At 33.3% G+C, this 11,510-nt stretch overlaps 1 pseudogene across 1 annotated transcript; it reads left to right on the top strand.

The window, feature by feature from the left end:
• The first annotated feature begins 2,325 nt into the window (after positions 1-2,325).
• LOC114269920 (uncharacterized) lies at positions 2,326-9,747 on the top strand (annotated as a pseudogene). Its single transcript, XR_014357266.1, has 5 exons — positions 2,326-2,537; positions 7,027-7,182; positions 7,296-7,407; positions 9,387-9,529; positions 9,650-9,747. The product of XR_014357266.1 is annotated as an uncharacterized LOC114269920 (transcript).
• Positions 9,748-11,510: the final 1,763 nt, after the last annotated feature.

Below are 11,510 nucleotides of genomic sequence, written 5' to 3'. Positions count from 1 at the left end.
AAAATAAAATTTTTAACTTTTTATAGACAATAATTGTAGTAGTGTTAATTGAGAGTGGGAGAGAATAGTGTTACTAATTTAAAAAAAAATGAGGAATAATGATAGGTAGAGTAGGATAAATAAAAATAAAATAAAATTTTTAACTTCATAAAAGTTAATATAAGTATTTAAAATAAAAAAAAAATTGTTGCTTATATCATAGATTCTGCTAGTTAAAGGTTGATTAACGAGCCATTTGGGGTGGTGCCCTAATGGAGAAGGCATCCCTCTTCACAGGCTTGACCCATGTTCGAATCCTGAAGGGGTGAAAAATGATTATTTTGCAGCTGGCCATGGATGCTGTGATGACACCTTAGAGTATCATTTTTTCATGTTAAAAAAATAAAAAAATAAATAAAATAAAGGTTGATTAACAAAAAATGTCATTTGTTATATAATTAAAAATCTCAAGAGATTGGATGTAATTTCCCGAATGTGATGGAATAATCTATATTTTTAATAAACAAAAGGTATATTTTTAATTTGCCAAATTTTTATTTTACTTTTTGTTATGCGGAAAAGGAACATTTTCATTTATTTAAATTTATATTAAACTTAAATTTAAATAATTTTTTTAAAAAAAAATATCCTTCACTCATGGACTCAATTTATGGAAAATAAAATTTTACTCAAATTTTTGCTTTAAATCAAAGAGACTCAAATGTTTAACTAAAATTTTCAAGACTCTTGTGTGACTCAAATTTATAAATTTGAATAAAATTTTGAGGAAAAGCTAAAGATTGCCTAATGTGAGCTTTTTTATAAACATCAAATGTTATCTCTCTATTTATTTATTAATGAATATATTAAAAAAAATTAGAATAAAGTAATAAAAAAATGTTTAAGACTCTTAAAAAGGTTTTTTAAATTTGATCTATAATGAAATGACGTGATAAGTGTCAACTTTTGATTTATCACATATTCAATTATATAATGCCTAACTTTCTTGTCATATCATTATAAGTGAGTTTGTGGAAAAATTATTAGTTGGTCTTGAGACGTCATGTTGTCATACCCCACACCAATCATAATTTACCATATCCTCATCCAGGTTCTCCAAGCACCCAACACAAATTCATAAGCTCCACTCCCTCCACCAATTACAACACCATTACGGCACCACGTGATGGTATTCCAAAACCAACCAATAATTTCTCGAGTTTGTGAGTCTAAATTATAGATATATATATTCCTCTAAAATAATTACATGACTCTATAATTGAATGGACACGCTTAAATTATGGACTCCATTGAAAATTTGTATTTGAGTAATGTATGGTGCTGTTTGATAATATTTATAATTTATTTTTTTTAGTTTAATATATTTATATTAATTTTTGATTAAAAATGAAAATAAAAATATATTTGGTATACAAGTTTTTTAAAAATGAGTAATAGTTGGTTGTTGAAAAAAAAAAATAGGAGGAAGAGAAAAAAACTTAAAATAAATAAGTGAAACTATCTTTTTTGTGTGTTTAGTAAATTACTATTTATAACTTTTTAAGACCAAAACAAAACAAGTTTTGTTTATAATTATTAAAAATTCTATAAAAATAAATAAAAAATTATTGATATAAACGTTACCAAATATTTACTTATAATTGTTTTTGTTAATTGATGTAACAGTTGTTATATTATTATATTAGTGCTTAAAAAATGGGGTAATATTAGGGATATTAAATTTTCTACTAAACAAATAATCAAATGTTTTACATAGGTGTGGAGTTCGCAATTTTGTGGATCCACAACCATATGAGATATTTAGTCATTTATTTAGTAGAAAATTTAAAACTTATAGCATTTTCCTAAAAAATGGCTTTTTAAAAAAAATTATATACAATTTATTATTAGAAGCACACGAGAGCCCCATTTTTTAAACTTTTAGATCCACAGGTTTAAATTTAAATCTTTTTGAATTAAAAGAACATTAATATTTTTAAAAAGATATTTATTTGTTTAAAATTTACTTACTTATTTAAATATTACTTATTTATACACTTGTTATCTGTCTGTTCAATTATCTATCCAAATGTCAATTCTTTGTAGGCTAATATAACTTATCTATTCATCTTTGTATTCACTAATCTTCACGGATTGTCAACTATTATTGTCAGCCGGCTACCGGTGATTTTTCGACGATTTTTCAAACTCATGTTGTTTTATAACCAAATTTAAAAATAAAATCAAATCAAATAACAAATAAAAATCAAATCAAATAACTAGTCATAATAGTGGACTTTTCACCAATTTATGTACTTGTCTTTGTAATAAAAAACGAAATCAATACTAATGTACCCATAATTTATAAACCCTAAAATATATACGTTGGTAAACCATACTGCAGTGTGAATGAAGGACATAAGAATAACAGATGAAGGGCAAATCTGCAAATTGAGCTTTGAATAGAGGGAGATAAATCAAATTCTTGGTGGACGACATAGCTCTCGTGTGGCTGTGGTGTTAGTTTTCTTGCTAGAACCGTAAAATCGAATCAAAAGGTATAGACCCAACTCACTGATCTCATCACTGATTCTGAATTCTACCCTTTTTCTTCCATTTCCATTTCCTTGGTGTGATTTGATTTGCATCATATGTTTTTTCTCTGAGAAAACTTGTCATTGTTTGTGTATTTTGTTAAATTGGATTACTTGTTGGCTATGTTTTTCCTATGCTAATTCATGGAACGAAGTGAACTGTCCAAAGTGACCAAATGTTTGGGATTTAGGCATTTCTGGATACCGGAATAACTTGTAATTTGGGGGCTCGATGTATATATACATATATACTAGTGATTGGTGCAAATGCTGTGTGATTATAATTTTAAATTTAAGTTTTTGGACAGATGAATGAGGTAAATTGATTTGCAATTTTGGGCAGTTTGATGAATGAAAAAAACCATTTGGTAGTTATTGAATGTAGCAATTATTAGATGTGGAGGGCATTCTTTTTTTTCTTTTTCTTTTTTTTTTCTTTAAAAAAGCGACAATGTTCACACAGAGATGTGTTTCTATGAAGGTAGAATTCCTCATATTGCTATAATTGCTAGTAATGTTTCTTATGAACTGGGATATTTTCTTCTAGCATTTACTTATGATTACAAGATTTGAACTGGGTGTTATTTGATTGGTGAAAATTCAGATATTGAATTGGAAATCTTGGTAGTGATTGGACGTCAATGTCATGACATTAGGTGACCTACCTAAATCTATTTTCTCTGCTATACTCTATCAAGGGCCATATGCTCACTTAAATTAAGTAAATTCTGATCCTTATTTACTACACTATCCCATGTTAACGTAGGTCTTTCCCTCCTCCCTAGCGTTTCCATTAACTGTGATCCTATCAAACATCCTCGCTGTTGCCTCTATCGGTCTTCATTATACACGACAAAACCATTATAATTTGTTCCCTCTCAACTTATGTTCAGTTGGTGCTACTTTTACCATTTCACAAACAAATTTATTTATGATTCTACCTTTCATGGTCTTGCCACACATTCACCTCAATATTTTCATCTCAGTTACATTAATTTTACTTACGTGTTATTTCTTAGTTTGTTAACATTTGTCTCATGATGCATTGCTGACCTTATAACTGTTCTATAATTTTTTTTCTTTCAATTGTGTTGCTATACATCTATCACATAATATGTCAGAAGTATTCCTCCACTCTAACCAACCTACTTTAGTTTATGGGTCACATCATCTCCAATCTCTCAATTCTTATTAATAATTGAACCTAGATAATGAAATTGTTCACTCTTAAGTATCTCTTGGTTTTCAATTTTCACTTTTCCTCATTATTAGAAATCAAAGATAATAAATTTTCTCAAAAGTGTTTATTTCTTAGCTAGCTCAACTGTAAAAATTTTCATTGTTCTATTGTTTGTTGTCAAATGTTCTCATTTTTATTTTTATTTTTATTTTTGTTTTGCATACTTTGTTCTTATACTTATTTTTGTTACCTTGATGGCTTAGCCACTTACATATTTCGTGTCCTATTCTTTCTTGTAGTTTGTTATCTATTTTCCTAAGATTGCACTAGAAATTGTAAGATTTCTTTATGGAGTAAAAGGACAAAACAAGTAGACTTAAACATGCGAAGGAGGGAGTAATTGGGAAATTGAGAAAACAGAGCCTCATAAGGAGATCGACTAGAGAGAAGGAGAGTAGGCATATAGTTGAGAAGAAAAGCAGCAATAAGAACTGCTTCATCCCAAAACGGGAGGCAAAGAGAAGGAGAGACCTAGCTATCTCAAGGGGATGACGGTGTTTATGCTCAGCTTGACCATTTTGTGTAGGTGTATCGGTACAAGAAGTTTGGTGAATGGTATCCAAATTGGCCAAATATTCACAGAACTTAGTTTTAAAATATTTTCCACCCAAGTTAAACTGTATCAATTTAATAGGAGACCCAAATTGTAGTGACCATAAACTGAAAAGTATGGTATATCTGGTAGAAAGCAGACTTATGAGTCATAAGGTAAATTCAAGTGTAACAGGTGCAATCATCAACAAATGAAAGATAGTATGCAGGATCCCCTTTAGTGAGAATAGGAGAAGGACCCCAGACATTAGTATGAACTAAAGAAAATGGTGTATCAGATATAGAAGTATTTTTACGAAAAGGTAAGGCTGTCATTTTGACAAGTTTACGCCCCTGACACTTGGTAAGTTGAGTAGGAAAAAATTTACCCAATATACATGACTAAGCTAAAGACTGTAAGCAGTCAGCAAACAAATGCTCTAATCTAGAATGCTACAAATAGAAAGGACTTGATAAAGAATCTAACTGAAAAGAAGAAAAGGCAGTCGAAAAGGTATTCATAGGCAGATACAGGCTCTCCACCACATAGAGGTCTCTAACTTTATGGCTAGTCCCAATTTGCTGCTTGGACATCCAATCCTGCATAGAACAAATAGAAGAAGAAAAGATAACATCAAAACTGGAGGCATTACGCTGACTGATAGATAATAAATTGACAGATAACTGAGGAACATATAAGACAGATGGAATAGAGACATCATACATAGCAGACGGTGACCCAACAGATATAATAGACATACCAGACCCATTAGCAATATTAACAGTAATAGGAAAGGAAGGGGGAATATAATTTGAAGTAAGGAGAGATGGGCAGTCATATGATGAGAGAAACCAAAGTAAGAAAATCCAGATAGACGAAGAGATATCTGAAGAAGACCCAAGCAAATAGAGGAAACAGCGGAGGCAAACTGGGATGGTTGAGAGGTAGAGAATATATGCTAAAGCTGACCAATCTGAGCACTTAAGGAAGCCAAGTCCGGATCAATAGTTGAAACAGGAGCAGTATAAGTGGTGGGAGACCGAAGAGTACTTTGAAGAGGAGCACGGAACTGAGTCTGAGACTGCTGAGAAGACGAGGCTGGCAGACACCCTTTCTTGGGACAATGATACCTCCAATGGTTTCTCTAATGGCAGTAAGCACACTCATCTAAAGCCAGTAGCCTATTTTTAGGCCTAGCCATCTTATCATCCGTCATTGTAATGAACTAGCAAGAACAATACTCCCTTCGTCCCAAAATATTAGTCCCTTATTCCATTTTTCATTGTCCCAAAATATTAGTCCATCTTCAAAAATCAAGTACAAAAATAATATAAATTTCCTATTTTGCCATTCTTTTAAATTAATAAACAATATAAAAAGTACAATTATGACATTGATATTCCCAAAAAATGTACTATCAAAAGGATAATTTTGGAAAATCAACTTTTTTCAAACGTAATAATTGTACTATCAAAAAAAGTTGGATTCCCCAAAAAGGACCATTATTTTGGGACGGAGGGAGTATAAAAGATCCAAACAAAGGAGAGCCAATATGCAAATAGGGATATCCACTGGGGTCAAAGAATAATAAGCACTAAATTACCAAGTGGATAACACATCAGATAAGGAACCAGATGATAATACCTCATATGGGTCAAATATCCAAACCCAGTTTAGAAAGACGATCTTCGCAATGTGAAGTTGAGCTAGAGAGACGATAGTGAATCAAAGCGAGAGAGTGACCAACCAGACGAAGCCCTCACACACAGTCGTGATCCACGACTTACAATCCATGAACCAGAGAGGGTTACGGTGCAGCAATGACCACCTACGAATTAGCATTGCGAATCAGATGAGCAGATGGGTCGATCGAACGAAGTTGAGTCAAACAGATGGGTCGACTTAGATGGCCAAATGGGTCGACTCAAACAGATGACCAAACAAGCCAAACCCAATCGCGAATTAGACCAACAAGAGAACCACAATCGGTGGATTGCGATTCGAACTCAAATGGGTCGCATGAATCTAGAAAGCTGAACCAGAAAAGAATTGATAATGGCTGCTAGGGTTTTGAACATAGCTCTGAAATCATGTAAGATTTCTGAATGACTTCTGTATATTCAATTGTGTTTCTAATACAAGAATACATCGGTTTATATAACAAACTAACCCTAAGGCTGAAAAGAAAACTAGAATAATTACTCAATCCCTAACATTCCCTAAAATATACAAAAAATATGTACTACCATATATACATAACACCTATTATTTTCACAATGGATTTGAGTTTGGATGTGGATTCAAATCTAAGGATTTAAATCTAAAAAGCTAAGAATTAGTAGATGCATTTGAGAACATAGACACACACAAAAACATACAATATGTACATACATATAGATAACTATATAGTGTTTGAGCTAGGGTTGTGGATTTGTAGAAAATCATGGAGGGGGAGAGAGAGTTGGCTCAAGCAAATCCGCACATAGCCCAAAAGTAATATATTTCTTAGGAATGAGCTCAAGCAAATGTTACTATATGTTAGACATATCTGTTATGTATGAGATAATGATTATCTTAATTTACTTGCCTTTAAGCAATTGTTGTTTTGTGGTGTGTGATTTTAAGCTCTTCCAGTGCTCACTCCTTGTTCATTAAGGTCTTCATATTGTGGTTTTGTATAGAAGGTTAAAGAGTCATGTGTAAGGACTCAAAGCCAAAGGAGTCAGGAGGAAAGGGAAAGGGAAAACAAGCAAGGGGAGGAAGTGATAATACTGCTTCAAAAGGTAAAGGAAAAGGAGCGAAGACGGATGGGCTTGGCACCTGCACATATGTCAAAGGTTGTTTCTTCCCCTTAATCTGTTTTTCAGGAGCTTCTATGTTTTTTTAACTGCAATATATCTAGTATGTTGAGTCTCCTGATTTGACTCTGGGTTTTGGATTTTGTTTTTAGCAAGGCATATCTTATGTGAGAAGTAAGGGAAGATTAATGAAGCATACAAGAAGCTAGAAAAGATGGTTGGCTTAGTAATGGAGACAAGGTTCCACTTGCAGAGTTTGCAGAGGTGATTTCCCCATTACATTATCCATTTTCTCATTATTTTTTAACACATTTAGTTTAAAACTTTTACACTTGTTGGTCAAGGTTGTGTCGGTATCAATTTCTGGTTTTGAACTTGGAGGGGATCATTTTTGACTCTTTCATATTTTTGTAATGATTTAAGATCTTGATGGTGAACCTAATTCAATTGTATTTAGTTGGTTTTTAGTTGGGTATTTAATAGGTTCATCATTTTCACTTAGCTACTTAATTGCTTTCAAGCCTTCTAAAATGTGCTAAATAATCACGATCTCTTCAACTTAATGATTATTATAGCAGTTTTGAAGTACTACATTACAAAACCTTGGTCATTGGAAAAAATTGCATGAACACAACATGTTGAAAGTTAACTAACGGTTCATATGTTTGGGTGAGAAAATGTTTTTCTTATTTTTTGGGCATTTGGTACGATGGAAAATGAAAGTCAACAAAAAATGTCCTGTGGTAAAAATAAACCTATGTGGGCAGAAAATGGTTGCACTTTTAAAAAGTGCAAAACATTTTCCAAACTAAAGTCTTACCCTAGGAAGCACGGCATACAGATACGGGATACGGGTATGATACGATACGGATATGGCGATACGACAAAATTTGAAAAAGTATGATACGGATATGGCGTTGATACGTTCATAAAAAATATTATTTTTACAATTTTTAGTAATGTAGCATACGTAAAAATAAAACTTCAACAATTTTTAGTAATGTAGCATACATAAAAATAAAACTTAACAATTCAATTAAATTTCAGCAATTTCAACAATACAGCATAACCCATAACAACCATAATGCAATTCAAATTAAGAGGGAAAAAATTTACAAAGTTCATTTATTTATCAATAAGCTTATTTATTTATTTATCCAGACCAGACAGAGTTTATAAGTTTATAAGTTTACAAAGTTCATTACTAAGTTTATTTATTTATTTATTTATTAATAAGTTTTTTTACCTTATTTGATTTATTTTATTTTATCATACAGGTAATATCGTAATACATACAAAGTTCTTTTTTTTTTTTTATATCTTATTTGATTTATTTTATTTTATTTTATTTTACAGAGTATACATACAAAAAAAAAAAAATGTGACTGCAAAGAGAGAGCGAGAGACGATGTAGATAAAGCGAGAGGGAGAGATCGACTGAGAGGGGGGGAGATGAGATCGAGCGATTTGTCCATCTCTAGACTGACAGATCAAGGGAGAGGGAGAGGGAGAGAGAGAGGGACAAACTTGATCGACGAGCGTCGAGCTGCTGTTCGCGAACCTGATCAACGAACTTGAGCGAGAGACGACGACGAACTCCTCTCCTCCTTCGCCGCTGCTGTTTGACCTAGGTAGGTTTGGTTAATTAATTCTTTTTTGTTTTATTTTACCTTATTTTGATATTTTATACTTTGACCCCATTTTAAGTTTTTGAAATTATTTTTTTGCCCCGCCGTATCCTGAAAGTATCCCGACCGTATCCCCGCGTATCCCAAACGTATACGAAATTCAAAAATTAAAAAAAAAAAAAGAAACTTTTTTCCCATATCTGATACGTATCCCGCTGTATCGGGCGCGTATCCGCATCCGATACACGTACGGGGGCCATTTTGGAGTATCCGTGCTTCATAGGTCTTATCAATCCCACCACACTACCACCAGCAACACCACCATCACACTGGCACCACCACCGCCACAACCTCCTCCACATTACCACCCCTACCATCACCCTGTTGCCACCTCCTTACCACCACTAATACAGCCGTCAGTACATTTGTTTTAAGAACGCAAAATGTTTTTCGTTGGAAAATGTTTTTTGCTGGAACAAAAGGAGCGTAAGAAAATGGTTCAGGTGTTCTCTGTACAATCTATAGAGAATTTTTGACCGAGATATTGTCTCAGGAATATTTGAAGGAGCCATAACACTGACATCTCTGTGCTGCTTTTCTGTCTTTTTCTTCCAGCTAGCAGCAGAATATTCAGAGTGTCCATCAGGGAAGAAGGGTGGAGCCTTGGGATGGTTTCCGCGTGGTAAGATGGCTGGCCTATTTCAGGATATTGCCTTTAGCACAACTGTTGGAGCTACCAGTGCACCATTTAAATCAACGTATGCTATTTTAATTCCTGATTTTTGCTCCGCAAACTTGCTAACCACATGTTAAGCTTTATCTTATGTTGTTCATGTTGCTCAAACCGGCTAAATTTGTTATGCTATTGATGGTTACAGGAATGGATACCACATTATGTTGTCGTAAGGGAGGAAGAATTGATAGAACTTGGCATTCAAAGTTGGGCTCTCCCGGATTATTAACCATCAAATCAAAGTAAGCATTGTGTATTTATCTATGTGAGACTTTGGCTTGATTGTGGCGTGGTTTTTAGAACATAATTGACTCAATGATGCTTCAACCTTTTAGACATTGGTTTGATAAGTAGTTTTTTTTTTTTTTTTTTAAAAAATTTTTGGTAGTCCACTTTCTGTTATATAGAGTTCTGACTGCTGGATTTGGTCTTCATTGCAGTCCACGTTCTGTTAAAAATCATTTGATAATCAAAGGTTGTGCATGGAATCCACTGATCCTTAATCTATAACATATATATAAAAGAATGAAAGTAAGTAGGTCCCTTTGCATCTAACGCATCAAATTGTCTGATCTGACCTAATATATTAGCTGGTTGAACTTTCAACATAGGAACAAAAAAACAAAACACCTGCACATGGAAGCGGTGGAAGTTTCTTCTGATGACTGTTACCCTTGACCTGTGAGTTCCAAGGAGGTGAGACGGTGTGTTTTGTTGTCTTTCTCAAGCAGTGGAAGATTGGGTCACAAGATTGCACCGTTTGGGGCTTCTTCGGTAAGCTCTGCGGAAGATGAAGCTTCTCAAACAAGCTGGCCTTCAGCTGTTGCCGCCTGTGCTGACTCAGCTGTCTCCTGAGGCTTCCTCTTAAGCTCTTGTACTTTAAGAGGTGTAATTGTGGGCTGGTGTGAACTGTTCTGAATCTGGGTCAAGAAACAAACGAGGTATGCCATTTTTCAACTTCCATATTCCATTAGTTATGCAATCCAATTCCTACTGCCATTATCCTATGTTTGCTTGATGGAAAATTGTCTTGCCCTCTCTGTTTCTGAGCTTGGTTTGTGTTGATACATGTGTGGTTTGCCATGAATTTCTACTGCCTGTTACACCTTCTGCCCATCAACTGTAATGAAAAATGAGTAAATAAAAATTTGTGCATATGTAGATGTAATGAAAAATATGTTGACAGTGGTGTTCCTGGTAAACAAACACACACACACACACACACACACACACACACACATATATATAAGAAAGAATGGTAGATAGATGGTTGGTGGCAGTTAGTTTTTTTGTTTTTTATCACTTAAATTACATCATAAAAGCTACTGAATAAATTAACCATAAGATAAAATACTAAGCAGACCAGAAATTAGAAGTCCTTCAATCCAAACCCTCAAGTCATCAGCTGCACTATTTCCTTCATATCGGTGATAAAATATTAGGAAAAGACTCAATAGTATATCAAAAAAGCCTATTTCTCCTTAAACCCAATGCAACCATCATTTTCACATATCAAACCCTATCCCTGCCATCATTTTCAAGTTTATTGGATTGGAAAGGTTGGTTCATGGAACCACATTAGTCAAAACTTTATATATATATATATATATAAGACTGACACTACAAACTAAAAACCAATGAAGCAAAAAACCTCTGATTGATGTTAACCACTTCAATGTTCAAATTGAGATTTAAGCATAAATTTCAGTCAAAGTTTGATGTAGTAACTTCGAGAGTAAACATTTCGGTCTCCTTTGGTTTCAGTAAAAAATTGAATGAAACACAATTTGATATAAGTTTAGCTGAAGGAGTAAACGATTGATTTTCATGCAAATTTGAATTTGAGAGAAGTTTGAGTTAAGAATTGGAGATGTGTAACAGACAATTTTATTATTCGTATATAAATTACATAATTACAAAAAATTATAAAATGTATTTGCCTATTTGATAAATGAGAGAACACATTGTTGTGAGACTTTAGTGTGTTTTTAAGCAAAATCGATGGG

This window comes from Camellia sinensis, chromosome 15 (genome assembly GCF_055761805.1).
Source record: "Camellia sinensis isolate YWXY chromosome 15, ASM5576180v1, whole genome shotgun sequence".
NCBI classification, from domain to species: Eukaryota; Viridiplantae; Streptophyta; class Magnoliopsida; order Ericales; family Theaceae; genus Camellia; species Camellia sinensis.
Note: the sequence above shows the minus strand (reverse complement) of the source record. Positions and strands in the feature narration are given on the sequence as shown.